General features: G+C 52.2%; 1 pseudogene; it reads right to left on the bottom strand.

Annotated features, from left to right (window-relative positions):
* Window positions 1-264: 264 nt before the first annotated feature.
* Window positions 265-13,091, bottom strand: LOC119923772 (annotated as a pseudogene).
* Between the last annotated feature and the right edge of the window lie 10,283 nt (window positions 13,092-23,374).

Raw genomic sequence — 23,374 nt, forward strand, 5'->3', positions numbered from 1 at the left:
GGAGTTAGATTCCACACCCAGGCTGGCCTCCATGCTCCCGGGGGCGGCCAAAACAAAATTGGGGGATCTCGGAGAGGGCCGAGTCCCGTGAGCCACCTTCCCTCACACGGCTGTCTCGGGACGGGATTCTGTCCATTCTGTTCTGGTCCCAGAACCCATGGCACCTCCCAAGGCAGCCCCCGCTGCTCCAGACCCGGTGCCCCAGGACCGTCCTGATGCCACCTCGTCCTCCTAGGTTTCTTTTCTCCCACGGGGTGGGGGCCCTCAGAAGAAGAAAGGTTCACTGTTCTCTTTCTGTCTCCGTTCGTAGGTGTTCAGGAATCTGCGGATCTTGGACGAGGAGTCGTTTTTCAGAGCTTCAGTTTCTGAAAAGGGGTGGTAAAGAACACGTGTGATGCCAGGCAGTCCTCCACTAGAAGTTGTTCCCCTCCCCGACTTTGATCATGCCCCGGGGACATGGGAAGAGTCCTCCACTCCCCATCCAACTCCAATATCCTGAGCCCATAACTTCCCCTTGCCTCGTTCTGTCCTTCTACCACCACCCACCCAGGGCTGCGGAGATGGGAAAGCCTGAAACACGAGACAGAGGAAAGAAGACAGAGAAATCAATTCGTCAGTGGATGGTATTTCCAGAGCGCTTACCATGTGCAGAGCACTGCAGCAAGCGCTAGGGAGAATATAGTCAACTAGAATGAGCAGACAGATCTCCCAGCCCATAAGGTGCTAGCAGTCTAGGGGGAAATAGCTGCTAGAGGCTCAGAGGGCCAGCATTCAGAAAGGCGAGTGAAAGAGAAAAGCAAGACAGAGGAGGAAGCACAGAGCATGGCGAGAGACAGAAGAGGGAAAGAGAATGAGAGAGAGAGAGAGAGAGAGAGAGAGAGAGAGAGAGAGAGAGAGAGAGAGAGAGAGAGAGAGAGAGAGAGAGAGAGAGAGAGAGATATTAGGGGACAAATGGAAAGGGTGTGTGTCTTTCTTAGGACTCACTCTGGAAAATGATTTTGAACGTCTTGTCGGAGAGCAGTGGGCTCGCAGGATAGAGAGTGATGGTGTGTACTGTGGGGAAAGGAAACAAACCATTATTTTCCTCGTTTGTTTGCCCATCCATCCGTTCACCCTCTTCCCGGAAGGACTGCTGGAAGGACTTGGCTTCCATATCCAGTCCCCGGAGTCAGGGAGGAGGAGCCAAGAGAGGTCTCCTCTGGGATCTGGCCGAGAAAAGGGGTCGGGCCAGATGGTGTGGCATTACTCTGTTGGTTTTTGGTTTGTATGTTTGCTTGCTTTCCCCAGTGCCCTCCACTCCCCACTCACCGAGGAAGACAACGGCCGCAAATTTCACAACAGACTGTAAGGTCATTGCGGACCGGGAACGTGTCCACCAACCATTCAACTGTGCTCTCCGAGGAGCTCGGTACAGTGCTGTGTACGGAATAATTACCCAACATATCTCACCGATGTGCCCCGCAGGAGGGATCCGTCCCCACAGTTCCCACCCCAGATCCAAGGACACCCCCTCCCAGCCCCCACCCATACCTGACATACTCACCAAGGCCGTCCAGATGGTACCATAGGCCGTGCTCTCCCTCTCTTCCCACCTCAACATCCATCCGACGACTCTGGAGTCCCTACAGCCGATATTCTGGGCCAGCCAGAAGAATGTATATCTGGCTTTCTGGAAACAGAGAACCCGAGGGGTTGGTGTCAGGGGGCGGCAGAGCCCCGGACCAGGGGCCCAGAGAGATGGGTACTGTGGAGGGTGGGGGAGACTCACTTTGGCCACTGTCGGGTGCTCATCCTTCCGGTGGAAGAGGATGGGGAGGAGGCAGCAGATCACCTTATGATGGAGACGGGGTTTTGGAACCGTCAGACAGCTGCTGGCCAGGGCTGCCAGCAGCTCCAGGGCTGCCACCCGCACTTGGGGTCTCTCCTGAGGAGAAATCCCCGGTGGAGTGTGTGGGAGGGGCAGGAGATGAGGGGAGGGCTGCGGGCACCGGAGCGGGGGCTGGGGACCCCAGGGCAGGGACAACGTGGGGACTGAGGTCTTCGGGGGGAGAGTGAGGAACGAGGACATCGCCGGCATGGGGGGGGGGGGAACGCAGTTCCGGGCGGGGGTGAGCCGTGGCTCGCCGCGGGTCTGACGAGCTGCGGAAGGGCAGCTAATGCCCCGAGCCCTGTGGGAGCTGTGGAAGCGGCCGCCTCTGGGCTCTGGCACAGCTGGGGTCGGGGCGGGAGTTCCCGGGCTCCGGCCCTGCGGCGGCTGCTCCCCTGTCCCCTAGAAACCCTCAGACTTATGTCGTCAAGGAACGGGTTCAGCATGAGGATGATATCCTTACGGAGGTGGCCGAGTCCCCGACTGCCCAGGCTGCGGGCGGTGAGAGTCGCCGCGTCCATGGCCGCTAGGAGCCCCTCCTGGTCTTTCTGGGTGATGCCCTCCAGGAGGAAGGGGAGCTGAGAAAGGAGCACTGGTTCCTGAGGAGACGAGGGCAAAGAGGGCGACGGTGAGGCGGTCCGCCCCGAGACGGCTCCCCTGGCCCCTCGATCCCGGGCCCCCCCCCGCCGGACTGCCCACCCCGGGGCCGCCCCCGACCGCTCCCGGGAGTCCTTTGTCGCCCCGCTTCCCCTGCCCGAACTGGGCCCTCCCCGGGGGCGGGGTGCTCTCAAAGACTGTCCGGGTCCCGGGCTGGTGTTCCCTCCGGCACTACACCCTATGGGGGTGGCCAGAAGGCTGGGCCCCTGACCTTGTCGTGGTTGAGGGGCAGGCTGCTGAGGGCCTGCAGGCTGATGGCTCTCACCAAGGGGTCGGGGTCCTTTAGGCCATCCCGGAAGATGAACCGCACGACCTCGGGATCCAGGGCAGTCTCCATGCAGGGCGTCCAGATCAACTGCCACAGAATACCGTGTCTGCGAGTGGACCGCGTAGGCGAAGGGGGCGGGAGTCTGATGATCGGGAAGGCGGAGCCGGGACCCGCAGAGAGGGGGCAACAAGTGCCAAGCTGTTTGGGACGGGGGCGGGGACCAGTACCTCCCCGCTCCCCTCCAACCTCTGCCCACCCTCTCACCCGGGGTTCGGGGTCCGGGGGTCCCTGGCTGAGGTGACAGAGCCCACTGCGGATCCGAGCCTTCTCTCCAGGGCCCTGGACCCCTGTTCTTACCTCGACCAGCAGCCCCATGGCCACACTTCGGCCCTGCGGGTCTTTCTCCTGCAAAGAGCTGGCCACCATTGGCAGGAGTTCGGCCACCATCGGGCAACTGCTCTGAACCAGGGTGCTGGGGAAAAGAGCCCCGCAGGGCTGAACTCAGAGAGGAGTCCGGGAAGCCCCGGGGCCGGGGAATAGGAGCTCGGGGAGGGCCAAGGATAGGGCAGTTAACTGCGTAGGCTACTCCCCACCCGCTCGTCCAGACCAATTTCTTGGGGGATCCTGCCCACCCCATCTCTCTCTCTCTCTCATACACACATACACACACACACACACACACACACACACACACACACACACACACACACACACACACACACACACACACACACACACACACACACACCTGGCCAGAAGGGCCACGGCCTCCTGGAAGGTGTTGAGGGATGAGAAGAGGTGCCAACCATCCTGCAACTCCATGGCTATGAAGCTCTGCCAACATCCTCTGGTGGACAGAAGCCCCCTCAGGGCCTCCAGGGCCGTCCTGAAAGCAACGAGGGTTTGGGGGTTCAGGGCGGGGTGGGTGGTGCGAGAGGACCAGAGGGTGTCCGTCAGTCCTGCCGATTCTGGGCATGTCCCCCAAAAGTCTTGTCCTGTCACAGGTAAGCCCTACCCCCAGGGGTAGGACACACGAGACTTGACCTCCAAATCCCCCATCCCTGCCATGTTTGGTGCCCAGCCCAGCAGGGACAACCTGAACCAGGAGCTCCCTGGAATTTCTGCCATCTCCGGCCTCCCAGACCCACGGCCCATCGGCTCCCCGGCCCCTTGGAGCCCCCGGCCCCAATTCAGAGTCCTCGAGGGATCTGTCCGGTGATCGGGGGATGAGCCATCCTTACTTGGAGTATCTCCTTCACGGGTCCCTCTTCCCCAGCTCCACATCCCTCCGGTCGCTCACCTCCAGGGACTGAGGGCAGAGGGGACAGTGGGCTCCACGGCCAAGAGCACTCGTTCCCCCACCAGGCCCAGCTCCAGAACATAGTGGATCTGGATGATGAAGGCCAGGAAGAGCTGGGGGAGGAGTCGAGCCACAGCCTCCGAGTACTCCACAGCAAAGAGAAGTTCATATAGGGTGTTCATAGCCTGGTGGGGTGGCACATGGGCTCAGCCAGAAGTTCCCCCCAACCCGACTTGCCCCCTGGCCTCTGTCCACGGCTCCCTTTGACCCCACACCCGGGGCCCACTCTGAGCCGAAGCCCCGGGCAGGGTTAGGCAGCACCCAGCTCGGTGGCCCCTCTAGGGGCTTGGTCTCCTGTGCCCTCGAGGACAGCCCCCGACTCCCACCCCTGGCGCCCTGGGCAACCTCCCCAGGCAGCAGGGGATGGGTCAGAAGGAGTGGGAAGAGGTGGGGCAGGGGTGGGGCTCAGTGCTAAGGGCTACGGGCTCCAGCCAGGCCTGCCCTTCGATCCGTTCTTCTGGCTCTCACCGCGATGGGGCCTCGGGTGTGCCTCTCTCACTCGGTCCCGTTGCTCTCCTCATGTAGAGATCATACCAACACTCTACGGAGCAGTTCCCGCGTCATGCAGGAGGCGATGGAAGCATCCCCCCCGACAGATTTCCAAACCTCAAGGACCTGCCTGTAGAGCCACAACCCGGACTCAACTTTTCCCACTTCTCCCCCGGCACCGGCCCAGGATCCCGCCCCAAGGCATTGCGGGAACCCTGGATTGCAGGCTTGGGGGCCTGGGAATCTCCTCACCACTCACCTGCATGCACCTCCCACCCAGGACCGGCCCCTCAGGAGGAGACCAAGGAGAGCCGAGGCCCCCAGGCTCCATACAACTGCCGAGGTTCGCCCTAGGACCCCACCCCGGAGGTATCCGTTGTCTTTCATCCCGGGTCTGTCCCAGCTGGGGCCTTTCCTTCCCGAGGAGCTGGGGGGCGATGGTGGCCGTACCTGTTCAGAGGTATTGAGTACTCGAGGAAGACCTGCACTGTCTCCCGAGTGTGGTGACAGGCCAGCAGGGCCAGGACTTCCTTGAAGAGGGTCTTCCCAGCCTGGGGGTCGGAGGAGATGTGGTGCTCCAACACGCTCCTTGCCAAGTCGGCCGTCTGTAGGTCAGTGGAGAAAGTCGAAGTCAAAGTCGAACTCGACAACCTCGCCAGACATCCCTTCCCGTCGTGTCCCCCACTCCCACCGACACCCCTCCTCCCCCACCCCACGAACCCTGCCCGACCCGGCCGTCTGGGCCCCAAGCAGCAAAGCGGTGAAGGCCCCACAGCCTCCCAGGCCCAGGCCTGCTAGTCTGGCTCCAGTCCGCAGAGCAGGGGACCGGAAGTGCTGGCGAACTGAGTGGGGAGAAGCCGCAGAAGGGAGAGCGAGAGACTCCCGCTCCTCAAGAACGTCCAGTGGTTGCCCGTCCACTTCCACAGCAGGCGGAAACTCCTCACCAGTGGGTAAGCACACCACCACCTTGCCCCCTATTTCCTGCTGATTTTCTACGACAACCCAGCCCACGCACTTCGCACTTCTAATGCCAACTTCCTCACTGTACTTACTGTATTCAAGGTACTCACTCTACCTCCATCTCATCCAGACTTCTGCCAACCTATCGCCCATGACACACCTCTGGCCTGGAACGCCCTCTCTCCTCAGATCCGACAGGCAATGACTTACTGAAGGCACATCTCCTCCACGATGTCTTCCCTGACTAAGCCCCCACCGTCTGTTCTTCTCCCACTCGCTTCTGTGTCACCATGACCTGCTCTCTTTATTCATTCCCCCAGCCAGCCGGTCAGCCAGCCAGCCCCACTGCACTCACGTCCATATCTCTCATTTTTTGCTTTCTCTTACTATCTGTCTCCCCCCTCTAGACTGACAGCACATGGTGGACAGGGAATGGCTTCATTTGCTGTTATATCGGACTCTCCCATTCGTTTAGTAGAGTGCTCTGAACACCGGAAGTGCTTAAAAATATGATTGACTGACTGATTTTTCCTGTTCTTGGATGTTTAGTATTGTTCACTGCCCTTATAAAACTCCCATTTAAAAAAATTTGATAGACTCATAAATAGATATTCCGATGAGTCCTGTCCTGTGGAACGATTTTGAGTATTGCCCCACTGCGCTACTGCTCGTTCAGCTGGGTGTAACCGAAAGTAAATAAGGAATGGGTATTCGGAAAACTAGTTTATGTGCACACTGCCACGATTCCCAGGGTCACCTTTCACCTGCAACGGTACACAAGAAGTTGTTTTGTGCAACAGGGACATCATTAAATAGTACAGACACACGGGAAGATAGAAAATTAGGAAAATGTAGGTCTCAGAATGCCTAATCCTTCGGTTTCCAGATCTGGAAAAACTGCCATTGCAGATAAAACGTGCCAGTTTTGTGGAGATGACAGATGGGGAGAAATGATATGTTCACTTTAGTTACTGATTTCTATTCGTTCATTCCTTCACTCAGTCATTCAACCGCAGTCATTGAGCGCTTACAGTGTGTCCGGCACTGTACTAAGCGCTTGGGAGAGTAAACTAGAACAACCAACAAACACTTTCCTGCCCACGACGTGCTTACAGTCTTGAGGGGGCGACAGGCATTAATATAAATCAGTAAATGATAAATAGATAAAAAGTCAATAAATTACAGTTCTAAGCAGATTCATACCGATGTGCCGGGGGGATCAGAGTGAAGATGAATGAAGGAGCAAGTCAGAGCAGCACAGAAAGGAGTGGGAGAAGAGGAGAGGAGGGCCTAGTCAGGGTAGGCTTTTTGGAGGAGAAGTGCCTTCACTAAGGTTTCAAAGTGGGGGACAGAAAGTATCTGAAGCAGAGAAGCAGCATGGCTCAGTGGGAAAAGCCCGGGCTTCGGAGTCAGAGGTCGGGGGTTCTAATCCCGGCACCACCACTTGACAGCTGTGTTACTTTGGGGAAATTACTCAACTTCTCTGTGCCTCGGTTACCTCATCTGTAAAATGGGAATTAAGACTGTGAGCCCCAAGTGGGACAACCTGATAACCTTGTATCTATTCCAGGGCATCGTGCCCGTCAGTTCTTCCGTACATTCAACTCCCTTCTCAGGCCCCCGGTGCCTCCCCCTCCTCCTTCCCTCACCCCCAACGATCTGGCCTCCTTCTTCATTGATAAAATTAAATCCATCAGGTCCGACCTCCCCAAAGTCACTCCCCCACCTTCTCCAACCCCCCGGCTCTCAACACTCTCTTCTACTCTCCAATCCTTCCCAGCGGTATCCTCAGAGGAGCTCTCCTCCCTCATCTCAAGTGCTACTCCGGCCACCTGTGCTTCTGACCCCATTCCCTCTCATCTCATGAAATCTCTCGCTCCGTCCCTTCTCCCCTCCTTAACTTCCATCTTCAACCGCTCATTCTCCACTGGTTCCTTCCCCTCTGCCTTCAAACATGCCCATGTCTCTCCCATCCTAAAAAATCCCCTCTCTTGAACACACCTCACCTTCTAGTTATCGCCCCATCTCCCTCCTACCATTCCTTTCCAAACTCCTTGAACGAGTTGTCTACACGCGCTGCCTCGAATTCTTCAACACCAACTGTCTCCTCGACCCCCTCCAGTCTGGCTTCCGTCCCCTACGTTCCACGGAAACTGCTCTCTCAAAGGTCACCAATGACCTCCTGCTTGCAAAATCCAACGGCTCATACTCTATCCTAATCCTCCTCGACCTTTCAGCTGCCTTCGACACTGTGGACCACCCCCTTCTCCTCAACACGCTATCCGACCTTGGCTTCACAGACTCCGTCCTCTCCTGGTTCTCCTCTTATCTCTCCGGTCGTTCATTCTCAGTCTCTTTTGCAGGCTCCTCCTCCCCCTCCCATCCCCTTACAGTGGGGGTTCCCCAAAGTTCAGTTCTCGGTCCCCTTCTGTTCTCTATCTACACTCACTCCCTTGACGACCTCATTTGCTCCCACGGCTTCAACTATCATCTCTACGCTGATGACACCCAAATCTACATCTCTCCCCCTGCTCTCTCCCCCTCCCTCCAGGCTCGCATCTCCTCCTGCGTTCAGGACATCTCCATCTGGATGTCTGCCCGCCACCTAAAACTCAACATGTCCAAGACTGAACTCCTTGTCTTCCCTCCCACACCCTGCCCTCTCCCTGACCTTCCCATCACTGTGGACGGCACTACCATCCTTCCCGTCTCACAAGCCCGCAACCTTAGTGTCATCCTCGACTCCGCTCTCTCATTCACCCCTCACATCCAAGCCGTCACCAAAACCTGCCGGTCTCAGTTCCGCAACATTGCCAAGATCCGCCCTTTCCTCTCCATCCAAACTGCTACCCTGCTCGTTCAAGCTCTCATCGTATCCCGTCTGGACTACTGCATCAGCCTCCTCTCTGATCTCCCATCCTCGTGTACCTCCCCACTTCAATCCATACTTCACGCCGCTGCCCGGATTGCCTTTGTCCCGAAACGCTCTGGGCATGTTACTCCCCTCCTCAAAAATCTCCATTGGCTACGAATCAATCTGCGCATCAGGCAGAAACTCCTCACCCTCGGCTTCAAGGCTCTCCATTACCTCGCCCCCTCCTACCTCACCTCCCTTCTCTCCTTCTACAGCCCAGCCCGCAACCTCTGCTCCTCTGCCGCTAATCCCCTCACCGTGCCTCGTTCTCGCCTGCCCCGCCGTCGACCCCCGGCCCACGTCATCCCCCTGGCCTGGAATGCCATCTCTCCCAACATTCGCCAAGCTAGCTCTCTTCCTCCCTTCAAGGCCCTACTGAGAGCTCACCTCCTCCAGGAGGCCTTCCCAGACTGAGCCTCCTCCTTCCTCTCCCCCTCGTCCCCCTCTCCATTCCCCCGTCTTACCTCCTTCCCTTCCCCACAGCACCTGTATATATGTATATATGTTGGTACATATTTATTACTCTATTTATTTATTTGTTTTCCTTGTACATATCTATTCTATTTATTTTATTTTGTTAATATGTTTGGTTTTGTTCTGTCTCCCCCTTCTAGACTGTGAGCCCACTGTTGGGTAGGGACTGTCTCTATATGTTGCCAACTTGTACTTCCCAAGCGCTTAGTACAGTGCTCTGCACACAGTAAGCGCTCAATAAATACGGTTGATTGATTGATTGATTGATTGATTGGCACATTGTAACCGCTGAAGGAATACCATTACAATTACTATTGTTGTCTGTCTGATATGAAAGAGGGCGGGCATTCTGGGCCAGAGGGAGGATGTGGGCGAGAGGTCGACGGCGAGATAGAAGAGATCACGGTAAAGTGAGAAGATTAGCGTTAGAGGAACGAAGCATGCTGCCTGGGTTGAAGTAGGAGAGAAGCGAGGTGAGGTAGGAGGGGACAAAGCGGTGAAGTGATTTAAAGGCCAGGGTGAGGAGTGTTTGTTTGAAACAAAGCTGGATAATAATACAATAATAATGATGATGGAATTTGTTAGGTGCTTACTATGTGCCAAGCACTGTTCTAAGTGCTGGGGGGATACAGTGTGATCACGTTGTCCCACGTGGGGCTCAAAGTCTTAATCCCCATTTTACAGATGAGGTAACTGAGGTTCAGAGAAGTTAAGTGACTTGCCCAAGGTCACACAGCAGAAATGTGGAGGAGCTGGGATTAGAACCCATGACCTCCAACTCCCAGGCCGTGGCTCTTTCCACTGGTAAGCCCCAGCTGGAATTTCTTGGGGAGTGGGGAAACATGGTCTGAACGTTTTTGCAGGATAATGTTTCAGGAAGCAGAATGAAGTGTGGACTGGAGTGTGTCTCCCCCTTTTAGACTGTGAGCCCACTGTTGGGTAGGGACTGTCTCTATTTGTTGCCAACTTGTACTTCCCAAGCGCTTAGTACAGTGCTCTGCACACAGTAAGCGCTCAATAAACACGATTGATTGATTGGAGAGAGAGGAGGCAGGGAGGTCAGCAAGGAGGTTGTTACACTAATCAAGGAGGGATAGAATAAGTGCTTGCATCAGTGTGAAAGCCGATTGGATGGAGTGGAAGGGGGGATGGGGGCGATATTGTGAAGGTAGAATTGAGGAAATTGATTGCTGGCCGGACTGTGTGGGTGGAAGGAGATAGTGGGGTCGATGCTCATGCCAAGGTTATGGGCTTCCTGTGCCCATCTTCCAGGAATTTTTGTGATATTTAGCATTCCACTTTCTGTTGAGTTTCTTTTTGTGAGGATGGGACCCTGTATATATGGGTACACGGTGGGTCTCCAATTTAGACATGGCAAATGAGAGAATGCCTTCCTGTCTGGGAAATCCTCAGCCTAATGGTTGAGCAGCCAAAAAGGCACAATGGGCTTAGGAAAGGATTTGGATAAGGCAAAGGTCCAGGAGCTTTCTTGTGTGATACAATTGCTTCCTAGAGCCCCACCGTTAGGGAAATGGGGAAGTAGCCGGAGTAGTATTTCCATGTGGGAGCAGGGGGATGTGACTACCGCCTAATTGTGACTTGAGAAGAGTGAGGGAGGTCTCAGGTGACAGACAGGCCCAAGACCGGGAAACCATAGAGCATCCCCATATCATTTATTGGTCATCATGTCCGTCTCTCGCTTCTAGACTGTAAGCTTGTTGGGGACAGAGAATGTGTCCACAGGCTCTACTGTGTGGTACTCTCCCAAGCTCTTAGTCCAGTGATCACTCGATCGATGCCATCGATCGATGGTGCTGGCTTACATCAGAGGGACTGGCTACAATCAGGTTTTATTGTATTGGTTAAGCACTTGGCATGTGGCAGTCACTGCACTTAACGCTGGTGTAGGTGCACGATTATCGGGATGGATACAGTAGCCGTACCACATGGGGCTCAGTGTCTTGATCCCCATTTTTCACATGAGGGAGCTGAGGCCCAGAGATGTGGAGTGACTTGCTAAGATCACACAGCCGCCAGGTAGCAGAGCCAGGATCGGAATACAGGCCCTTCTGTCTCCCAGGCCTAGGGGCGAGGAGACACTGGGCAACTCTGCCTCTTTCTGTGACTTGTGTCACACCACTGTGCCTTGTGTCTCTCAGTTGGTCTACAATCTCGAGCCCCCCACCCCAATACGCCACTAACTGCCTGACATCAAAGGTCAATCCCACTCCCAGCTCCTCCCTCCTCAGACCCCTCCCTCCCCCCACCCCCGGCTTCCTACCTGATTTTCTAAGGCTGCGTTCACCTGAAGCAGGATGGAGAGTATCCGCATTGCCTGCCCCACCCTGGTCAGGTTGGGGCTCCTCAAACAATACAGTACTTGGAGGGAGAGATCACTCAGCTGGGCCGAGGTTAGGTTCCTGGTCCAGGACTGGTGGGAGGAGAAGCCGGGGTCAAGGAGCAATGGCACATTCTGACCACTTAATAGTAAGAACAATGATAGCAATAATAATAATAGTACTTGTGACATTTGTTAAGAGTTTACAGTGGGCCAGGCACTGTATAAAGCTCTGGGGTGGGTCCTCCAAGCAAATCGGGTTAGACATAGTCCCTGTAGCACCTGGGGTACATTTTGTCAATCCCCATTTTCCAGTTGAGGGAACTGAGGCCAGGAGAAAGTGAAATGACATACCCAAGGTTCCATAGCAGACAGATGGCAGAGTAGGGATTAGAACTCGTGGCCTTCTGACTCCCAGGCCCCCTGGCCTATCCCCTCCCCACTCTCGCCTCACATAGCAGGGAGACCCTCCCCTCCCCGCCCTTCCCCCAGCCCCCTCCCCGGCCCCGGAGAGGCCCAGGCCCAGAGGAATGACCAGGCCCAGGGAGTGCTGGCTCTTACCACCAGATCGCCGTGGGACTGGGATCCGTAGAGCTCACTGAGCACGAGATCAAAGCACCGCTCTGGGAAGGATGGAGAAACCCCGCGGTGAGAACTCGCTCAGTGATGATGATGATGGTATTTGTTAAGCGCTGACTATGTGCCAAGCATTGTGTCTGGGTCTCTTTGCCCCCTGCCCCCAATTCCCTCCCCCAGACACCCCGCCAGCTCCAGAACATTCTGAGGACGGGGCTGCACCCGGCTCCTCGCAACCCCCCTACCAAAAAAAACCCACAAAAAAACAGGCCTCTGCACCCCACCCTCCATCTCCTCTTTCTATTAACTTTGGTTACGGAACTTGCTATGCGCTTACTCTGTGCCAGACACTCTATTAAGCGCTAAGGTAAACAGAAGGTAATTGTGTTGAACACAGTCCATGTCTCACATGCGGGCTCACAATCGATCCCCATTTTCTTGATGAGGTAACTGAGGCACGGGGAAGTGACCTGACTTGCCCAAGGTCACCCAGCAGACAGGGGCAGAGCAGGGATCAGAACCCAGGCCCGCACTCTGTCCACTACCGTGTCCCAGGCTCCTCACCGTTGCTCATCACTTCCTCCTTGAACTCTGTGTCCTCGGGGGCTGGAGCGACCCGGGAGGTGCTCATCACTTCCTCCTTGAACTCTGTGTCCTCGGGGGCTGGATCGACCCGGGAGGGGCGGGCGAAAAGCCTTCTGAAATGAGCCTTTCGGGCCCATTCCAGGAAGCGCCGCATCCTGGAGGTCTCACTCGCAGAAAAAATTCTCCTGGAGCAGTAGGAAGAGTTGAAAGAGAAGGAGACGTAAAAGGGGGTTGAAAGAGGCTCCTGGAATGGGGCACCTACCTCTCCCAGTCCCCGGCCTCAGCCTCCCCTCGAAGGTTAAGAAAAGGGGGGGGGAGGCACCTCCAGCACCTCCCATAACTGCCGCTGCCCTCCCCTCCTCCCCTCCCCTTCGCCTCCTCACTTCTCCTGCTTCTCAGCCCCTGCTTCCCCTCGGCCCCCAGCCCCTGGCACCAGACTGGACCCCCGCCCGTTCCCCTTCTCTTGCCCTCCCAGCTGACCACATCCCGGGCCCACGGACACAAGAGTGGACTGACCGGATGAATCGAGACATTCCGCTGATCGTTATCACTCGACGCTACTCTACTCTGCTCTACTCTACTGTTCGCTAATCTAACTAAAGTCCCCTTCCCTAGCCCAACAAGTCCCCCCCTCCACCTAGCCCCTCTCTAGCCCCCCTCCCCAGCCCACAACAAGCCCCCCCGCCTCTTCCTAGCCCTCCCCAAACACCTTCCCTCAACAAATAAACGAAATCCTTCTCTTTCCTCTCTACGATCCAATCTACTCTCAAGCTCCGAATCACCAAACTACCACGGAAAGCACCACTAACTCTCCAACCACTACCAACACCTCGGCCAACGGTCCAATGAACACTTCCTGTCCCCAACGGTCAGACCCCTCGCGCCCGGGCTCTGACGTCAGTAGTACATCGCAATCGGTTGCCAGGCAGGGCTCGAGCCCCTCTCCTTTTCACTCCCCCGCCCCTCCTTTCCTCCTCACGATCCCCCCCACCACCACCCCCGCTGCCGCCCAACCTATGGTCTCTGACCTGCGGTCTTCGTCCATGTGTCCTGAGGATCTGCCTTTTCCCGGCTTTCTTTGTGGACTGTGCCCCTGCCCCCCCCCCCCCCCATACATATATATTCTAGAATTTGAGCACGTTGTCGGGTAGGGACCATCTCTATATATTGCCAACTTGTACTTCCCAAGTGCTTAGTACAGTGCTCAGCACACAGTAAGCGCTCAATAAATACGATTGAATGAATGAATTAAAGAAGGAAAGACATAAATATACTAAAGAAACAGATATAATATATTAATATAATAATTACATAATATATTATATTAATATAATGTAAATTACACACACACACACATATATTCTAGACTGTGAGCCCGCTGTTGGGTAGGGACTGTCTCTGTGTGTTGCCAACTTGTACTTCCCAAGCGCTTAGTGCTCTGCACACAGTAAGCGCTCAATAAATACTATTGAATGAACATATATGTGTATATATTCTAGACTGTGAGCCCACTGTGGGGTAGGGACCGTCTCTATATGTTGCCAAGTTGTACTTCCCAAGCGCTTAGTACAGTGCTCTGCACACAGTAAGCACTCAATAAATACAACTGAATGAATGAATGAAAGAAGGAAAGAAAGACATAAATATACTAAAGAAACAGATGTTAATATCATAATTATATAATATATTATATTAATATATTAATATAATGTAAATTATACACACACGCACATATATTCTAGACTGTGAGCCCGTTGTCGGGTAGGGACCGTCTCTATATGTTGTACCAACGTGTACTTCCCAAGCGCTTAGTACAGTGCTCTGCACACAGTAAGTGCTCAATAAATACGATTGAATGAATGAATGAAAGGAGACACATATACTAAAGAAACAGATATAATATATTAATATAATAAATTATATTAATATATGAATATAATGTAAATCATATATACACACACATATATATTCTAGACTATGAGCCCATTGTCGGGTAGGGACCGTCTCTACATGTTGCCAACTTGTACTTCCCAAGTGCTTAGTACAGTGCTCTGCACACAGTAAGTGCTCAATAAATACGATTGAATGAATGAATGAAAGAACAAAAGAAAGACATAAATATACTCAAGAAACAGATATATTAATATAACAATTATGTAATATATTAATATAATGTAAATCACACACATACACACACATATACATATATTCTAGACTGTGAGCCTGTTGTCGGGTAGGGACCGTCTCTATACATTGCCAACTTGTACTTCCCAAGAGCTTAGTACAGTGCTCTGCACACAGTGCTCAATAAATACGATTGCATGAATGAATGAAAGAAGGAAAGACATAAATATACTAAATAAAGAGATATCATATATCAATATAATATTATCATACTAACATAATGTAATGTGAATTACACACACGTGTGTATATATGTATATATGTGTACACATATGTGTGTATATGTGTATATGTGTATGTATGTGTGTGTATATATACACATACATACATATCAATCAATCAATCAATCAATCGTATTTATTGAGCGCTTGCTGTGTGCAGAGCACTGTACTGAGCGCTTGGGAAGTACAAGTTGGCAACGTATGGAGACAGTCCCTACCCAACAGTGGGCTCACAGTCTAAAAGGGGGAGACAGTGAACAAAACCAAACATACTAACAAAATAAAATAAATAGAATAGATACGTATGAGTAAAACAAATAAATACATAAATAGAGTAATAAATATGTACAAACGTATATACATATATACAGGTGTTGTGGGGAAGGGAAGGAGATATGTATAAGTGTATATATACATATATAGAGAGAAGCAGCGTGGCTCAGTGGAAAGATCACAGGCTTTGGAGTCAGTGATCGTGGGTTCAAATCTCGGCTCTGCCAATTGTCAGCTGTGTGACCTTGGGCAAGTCACATAACTTCTCTGGGCCTCAGTTACCTGATCTGTAAAATGGGGGTTTACTGTGAGCACCCCGTGGGACAACATGATCACCTTGTATCCCCCCAGCGCTTAGAACAGTGCTTTGCACATAGTAAGCACTTAATAAAAATGCCATCATGATTATTTTTAGACTGTGAGCCAACTGTTGGGTAGGGACTGTCTCTATATGTTGCCAACTTGTACTTCCCAAGCGCTTAGTACAGTGCTCTGCACACAGTAAGCGCTCAATAAATACGATTGATTGATTGATGTATGTGTGTATATATAGATACATATATATACGTATATGTATGTGTGTATATAGACATAGATATGTATGTGTGTGTATGTGTATATATATATATGAATGTTTGCATATATATGTGTTTGTATGTGTCTGTGTGTACACACACACACACACACACACACACACACACACACATATAAAAAACCAAGGCCATGCGCAGTGTGGGAGGTGAAGCACGTGGGCCGGGCCCGTCTCCTTCCAGCCTGGCGGGGAGCGCCTGAGGGGACGCGCACGCGGGCGTGCGCGAGGGCACGAGGCCGGCGGAGGGAGGAAGAGGGAGAAGGGAGGCTCGGGGCCTCTGGTTTCCTGCCCGCCCGCCGTCAGCCGCCACGTTGGTTGCTAGGAGACGCGGTGTCACTGGAAGCCGGGCGCGGGCTAGGCCGAGGCCAGGTAGCCGTGGCCCGGCCCGGCCTGCGGGGTGAGGGGCCGTGGCCCGGAAGAGGGCCGAGCGTGTCCGAGGGGCCCGCCGACGCTGACACCGACACCGACACCGACACCGACACGTCCCCGCTTCCCGCCCGGCAGTGCGGGCCGGCGACATGTCGGGCCCCGGGCCCCGGGCCCCAAGCCTCGCCAACGACCGGGGGCGCCCGCCTGCCGCTCCTGCTGCTGCTACTGCTACTGCTACTGCTACCGCTACTGCTGGCCGGGCCGGGCCGGGCCGGGCCGGACCGGGACCGGCGCCCGTCCGGGGCTGGGAGACCGGAGACCTGGAGTTGCTCGACCTGGTGGAGGAGGTCCAGCTTAACTTCTACGACTTCCTCGGCGTGCAGCAGGTACGGCCGGGCCCGGTCGGGGGCTGCCACCAACGTGCGCAGCTCCCCCTCCCCACTCCCCGCCTTACCCCCGTCCCCTCCCCACAGCACCTCTGTATATGTTTGTACATATTTATTATTCGATTTTACTTGTACATATTTATTCTGTTTGGTTTATATGTTTTGTTGTCCGTCTCCCCCCTCTAGACTGTGAGCCCGCTGTCGGGTAGGGGCCGTCTCTATATGTTGCCAACTTATACTTCCCAAGAGCTTAGTACAGTGCTCTGCACACAGGAAGCGCTCAATTCCATTCAATCGTATTTATTCAATACGATTTATACGATTCAATAAATACGATTGAATGGATGAATAAATACGATTGAATGAAGGAGCGAGGACGGTCTCCTTTCCGTGCAGGCTGCCCGGCCTAGCGGCAGGACCGGCGCCCCAACCCTACCGGGGGCGGGCCCGCCCCTTGCCAAGCGCCCCCGTGCCCGGGGTTAGATTCACTGGTGCCACCCCAGGCGCCCCCCCCCCCCCCCGCAGCAGGAAAGGGGAAAGTGGGGTTTTGAGGGGCAGGGTTTGTTTGGCTTCTAGACTGTGAGCCCACTGTTGGGTAGGGACTGTCTCTATCTGTTGCCAACTTGTACTTCCCAAGCGCTTAGTATAGTGCTCTGCACACAGTAAGCGCTCAATAAATACGATTGATTGATTGATTGATTGCCCCGCCCCTCACCTCCCATAAGGGCACGAGTTAGAACTTGTCCAGTCTCTGCTGCACAGTTTGGGATGGGGGTAGTGCCCTTTGGCTCTCTGAAATGAGGAGTCTTCCCAGGGCATGGCCAGTCCTCTCATCAGAATCAGAATCTTGGAATTTGTTAAGCGCTTACTATGTGCCAAACATTTTCCTAAGCATTGGGGTGGATACGAATTAATCAGGTTTAAGAAAGTCCATGTCCCACATGGGGCTCACAATCTGAATCCCCACTTTAGAGGTGAGGGAACTGAGGCTCAGAGAAGTTAAGTGAGCTTACCCAAGATTACAGCACCCGAGTGGCAGAGCCGGGATTAGAACCCACTTCCCCTGACTCCCAAACCTGTGCTTTGGGGGCTGCTCGAGTTTCCAGTCTGGAAACTCATTCTGGGCAGGGAACCAGTCTGCTAATTCTGTTGTATCAGACTTCTCCAAGGGCTCAGTACAGTGCTCTGCACATAGTAATAATATTAATAATAACATTAACTGTGGTCTTTGTTTAGCGCTTACAATGTGCAGACCACTGTATTATGTGCTGGGGTGGATAGGGGCCAATTGGGTTGGACACAGACCCTGTCCCACCTGGGGCTCACCGTCTCATCCCCCATTTTACAGATCAAGTAACTGAGACACAGAGAGCTAAAGTGACTTGGAGTAAGCACTCATAGCTCATAGCTCTTGTAAGTGCACATAGCTAAGTGCTGCTGAGAGGCAGCACGGCCTAGGAGTCAGAAAGACCTGGTTTGTAATCCCTGGTCTGTCATGTCTCTCCTGTGTGACCTGGGGCAAGTCACTTCTCTTCTCTGGGTCTCAGTCCCTGCATCTGTAAAATGGGGAATAAGACTGCAAGATCTTTATGGACAAGGAATCTGTCTGCTATTTCTCTTGCAATGTACCCTCTCAAGAACTGAGTACCGTGTTCTGCAACAGAGTACACACTCAATAAATATGTTTGATAGATCAAGCCTATGAATCCCCAAAGGGACAGGGGCTGTTTTCACCTCGGTTTGGCTGTGTACACCCTAGTGATTAGTACAGTGCTTGGCACATAGTAGTTCTTAACAAATACCACGCTTATTATGATTATTGTTGCATTGTCATTACTATCATTACTGTCAATGAATACCATTGATTGATTGGTAGAAAGAGTGGAGAAGACTCTCTAGCTCTCCCTATCTAGAGGTCCCCTGTTTCTATCCCAATAGTTGGAGAAGTTGGACTAAGCTAAAGCAGGGGGGCAGGAATTACTGCTCTTCCCTATGATGGGGGTCCCGCATAGAGTTCAAGGTCAAGGGACAGGGGGGCACCCATACACCCTTGGAGCTCCCTGTGCTCTGACTCTAGGGAAAGAAAAGGGAACTTCTCAAAAAAAAAAAATCCATGACCGATAAGGGTGTCATGAAAGAGGAGTTCCCAGGATTAGAAGTGTAGAAAACAAGAAAATCTTTCAATCTGGATCGAGTATGCTCACCCGTGGAATTACTGGTCGACAGACTCCTTTTGGGGTTCACTCAAAGTAAGCGGGGTTCATAGCTAGAAAGGTTATTCTCCTTCCCACCTGGGGGCTCGAGTTCTTTACTATGGAGGGGAATACGATACCACCACCAATAATCATGACATTTCTTCAGCATTTATTATGTGCCAGGGACTCTACTAAACTCTGGGGAAGATACAAGTTAATGAGTTTGGACACAGACCCTTTCCCACATGACACTCACGATCTTAATCCCCAGTTTGCTGTTGAGGTAACTGATGCCCAGAAAAGTGAAATGACTTGCCCAACGGCACACAGGAGACACGAGGTGGAGACGGCATTGCCCTCTCGGGAGAGATTTTCCCATAACAGCTCCTACTAATGAGAATCTTATTTATTTAGTGCTGTTTATGCGTCGAGTAATAATCATAACTATGGTATCTGTTAACTGCTTACTATGTGCCAAGCACTGTTCTAAGTATTGGAGTAGATATAAGGCAATCCGGTCAGACACGGTCTCGATCCTATTCGCAGCTAACAGACTTAGAAGTAGAGGCTACTATACTCTCTCCCCATTTCACATGGCCTAGTGGATAGCGCACGGGCCTGGGCGATAGAAAGACCTGGGTTCTAATCCTTATTCTGCCACCTGTCAGCTTTATGACCCTGGGCAAGTCACTTCACTTCTCTGGACCTCCTCTTTAAGAGGAGAATTAAGACGGTAAGTCCCATGTGGGACAGGGACTGTGTCCATTCTGATTATCTTCTATCTTCCCCAGGGTGTAGTCCAGTGCCTGGCCCATAGTAAGCGCTTCATGATTGCCACAATTCCTATGATTATCGTTATTATTTCACAGAGGAGGAAACTGAGGCACAGAGAGATTTAGTAACTTGCCGAAGGTCACACAGCAGGAACCTCATTGCACTGGATTATTTGTATTAAGGTCTGTGTTCCCCTCTAGTTGATGAAGCTTGGAACTATGCCATCTAGGGTTACCCGTAATGGAAAGGACTAAGCCTAAGCATCAGACAGCGTCAAATCGCCTGCGCTGGGCAGCCGCGGCATGGGGAAGAGTCAAAGACGCGTGGTCGATTTGTTGAGCAAAGACAGCTGCAGAGATTCGAGTTTTTACTGTTTGTAAGAAGGCAATGGTAAACCACTTCAGTATCTTTACCAAGAAAACTCTATTGATATGCATACCGGGATGACTTGATGACAGAAGATGGGACATTCTGGAAAGGGTGTCTCCATGAAATTGCGCTGGATTCCAATCAACTCGATGGCATTTGAAGAAGACCCCCCTCTATATTCTGAACCCATTGTGGGCAGGGAATGAGTCAATGTTGTATTGGACTCTCCCAAACGCTTAGAACAGTGCTCCTCACATAGTGAGCGCTCAATAACTGCGATTGATTAACTGAGTGATAACTTGTAGTCTTCTGAGTAGCAGAGCCATGCTCTTGCCAGTAGGCTGCACTGCCTCCCACGAAGCCCCTTAACAGGAGACGATGCAGTTCCCTTTTGATGTTGACATGCCTTAGGGTTCGTGGTGGGGATGAAATTTCCAGTCAGGATCAGGTATTCAGTGCCTTGCTCTCGGGCCCCCAAATGTTGCCAAAGACTCTGGGTGAGGCTGGATTTTTAATAGGGGAACATGGTCTTCTCACATTGCCATCCCCCACATGACCGGATCAAGGACAGGTGGGCCACGGAGGCTTCTCTGGTCATCAGGGTGTCTTAAGGGACCCCCGAGCTCTGGTCACCTGGTGTCAGTGGAGGGCTACTTAGCAACAATCAAGAGAAACACTTGGATCATTTAGTAGCTATTCTGTACCAATGAAAATATTCAGTGTCACCTTCTTAAGTAATAGTTTGGGAAGCAGCATGCCCACTGGAAAGAACCCGGGCCTGGAAGTCAGAAGGACCCGGCTCCCTCCCTTGTCTGCTGCATGACCTGGGGCAAGTCGCTTCATTTCTCTGTGCCTCAGGGCCCTCATCTGTCAAATGAGGATTAAGACTGTGAGCCTTATGTGAGACATGAACTGTGTCCAACTTGATTTGCTTGTGTCTCCCCCAAAGCTTGTTACATGCCTGGCACATAGAGCAGGGACTGTCACCGTTTACTGTTGCACTGTACTTTCCCAAGTGCTTAGTGCAGTGCTCTGCACATGGTAAACACTTAATAAATACAATTGAATGAATGAATGAATGAGTGAAGTGACTAGCCAGTACCCTAAAAATATAGATTTGAAACATCATTTCTCCTTTTACACGGAAAGAGACAAACTGTACTTTTATGGCATTTCTTAAGCACTTACCATGTGTGAAGCACTGGGGTTTCTACAGGTTAATCCGGCCAATTACAGCCATGTCCCATATGAATCCCCAGTTTGCAGTTGAGCAGACTGAGTCCTAGAAAACTGACCTGACTAATGTCAGATCACCCCGTGGGTAAATGGTGGAGCTGGGATTAGAATCCAGGCCCTCTGACTCCCAATGTGCTTTATCCACTAGGCCGTGCTGGTTATATGTAACTTGTTGGGAGCCTGTGCTTTAGCCATTAAGCCCAGCTGCTTTATCTGTAGCTTATCCTTTCTCCTGATTCTGTTTTGTGCACAGAGAAATGTGTCTACCAGCTCTGCCATATTGTGTCAGGCACGGTACCGGAAGTCAGATGGATTTGCGTTCTAATCCAAGCTCCGCCACTTGTCTGTCGTATGACCCCTATGTGGGACGGGCACTTTGTACAATCTGCTTAGCTTGTAATCTATCCCAAGCGCTTAATACAGTGTCTGGCACTTAGTAAGCGCTTAATAGATATTGTTAAACAACAGCAACAACAAGCAGCATGGCCGGGCGGATAGAGGCCAGGGCTGGGAGTCAGAAGGTCTTGGATTCTAATCCCACTTCCACCATTTATCTGCTGTGCAGCCTTGGGAAAATCACTTCACTTTTCTGGGCCTCAGTTTCCTGATCCGTGAAATGGGTATGAAGACAGTGAGCCCCATGTGGGTCAGGGACTATGTCCAAACCGATGATCTTGCATCATCCTCAGGCCACAACATATTGTGCCTAGTACAGTGTTCTGCACACAGTAAGCGCTCGTTAAATACCATTGATTGATTGATTGTTATTTCTTCCATCCACATATTTAAAAGCATCTGTAACAGAAGACACCTTTCTTGGTAATGTCCTGAGGGGGTGTGGGGGATCCAAGCCATAAAGTAATGAGTTACTTCCCATATGGGGACCAGATCAGTCAACCACTCAATCAGAAACATTTAAGCAAACCTGGGACGGGTATAGCACCGTGGTAAGTGTTGGAAGAAAACACAGACGTTGATTCATCAACAGCCTCCGGTCTCCTACAGAGTCCCCGTCCCCGCACCCCAGATTACTCTTTTGCCCTCCTGTTCCACCGTAGGGATCTTGTAATAATAATAATGATGGTACTTGTTGAACCCTTTTCGACGTGACCAAGCCCTGTTCTGAGGGCTGGAATTGATGCAAGTCAACCAGGTGGGATGAACCCAGGCCCTGTGCCTCATGGGGCACGTACTCTTAATTCCCTTATTTGCGGATGAGGTAAATGAGTCCTAGAGAAGAAAAGCGACTTTCCCAAGGTTACATAGAAGACATGTGGTGGAGCCGGGATTTTCATTCATTCATTCGATCATATTTATTGAGCGCTTACTGTGTGCAGAGCACTGTACTAAGCGCTTGGGAAGTACAAGTTGGCAATATATAGAGACGGCCCCTACCCAACAGCGGGCTCACAGTCTAGAAGGGGGAGACAGACAACAAAACAAAACATATTAACAAAATAAAATAAATAAAATAAATATGTACAAGTAAAATAAATAAATAAATAGAGTAATAAATATGTACAAATATATATATATATATGTATATATATATATATATATATATATACAGATGCTGGGGGGAGGGGAGGGAGGTAAAGCGGGGGGGAAGGGGAGGGGGAGGCGGGGGAGAGGATGGAGCGGGCTCAGTCTGGGAAGGCCTCCTGGAGGAGGTGAGCTCTCAGTAGGGCTTTGAAGGGAGGAAGAGAGCTCACTTGGCGGATGTGCGGAGGGAGGACATTCCAGGCCAGGGGGAGGACGTGGGCCGGGGGTCGACGGCGGAACAGATAAGAGCGAGGCCCAGTGAGGAGATTAGCAGCAGAGGAGCGGAGGGTGTGGTCTGGGTGTAGGGGTATTTGGTGTCAGTCGGCTGTCCGCGACCCTTCTCCAGGGCAGCAGGTCGTCGCTACAGCCGTTGGGCATCCCGTTGTAGCCAATCCCGACGACCTTGTTTTCCATGTTCACGATGCAGGCGCCCACCTGGGAGTTACAGTCCTTGCTCTGAATCCAGCCCGACTGACTTGTATCTACCTCAGCACTTGGTACAGCGCTTGACCCATAATCAATCTATCAATCAGTCAACCAATCATTCGTATGTTTTGAGGTCTAACTATGGGCCAAGCGCTGTACTAAGCGCTTGGGTGAGTATAATAGGACAGAATTAGCAGATACGTTCCCTGCCTATAACTAGCTTATCATCTAGAGGATGCACTTGGTAAATGCCATCATTAATTAATTATCCAACATGAGATTTCAGACACCGTTAAGCCCTCACCCCAGAGCAATAGGA

Source organism: Tachyglossus aculeatus, unplaced genomic scaffold (genome assembly GCF_015852505.1).
Source record: "Tachyglossus aculeatus isolate mTacAcu1 unplaced genomic scaffold, mTacAcu1.pri scaffold_256_arrow_ctg1, whole genome shotgun sequence".
In the NCBI taxonomy this organism is placed as follows: domain Eukaryota; kingdom Metazoa; phylum Chordata; class Mammalia; order Monotremata; family Tachyglossidae; genus Tachyglossus; species Tachyglossus aculeatus.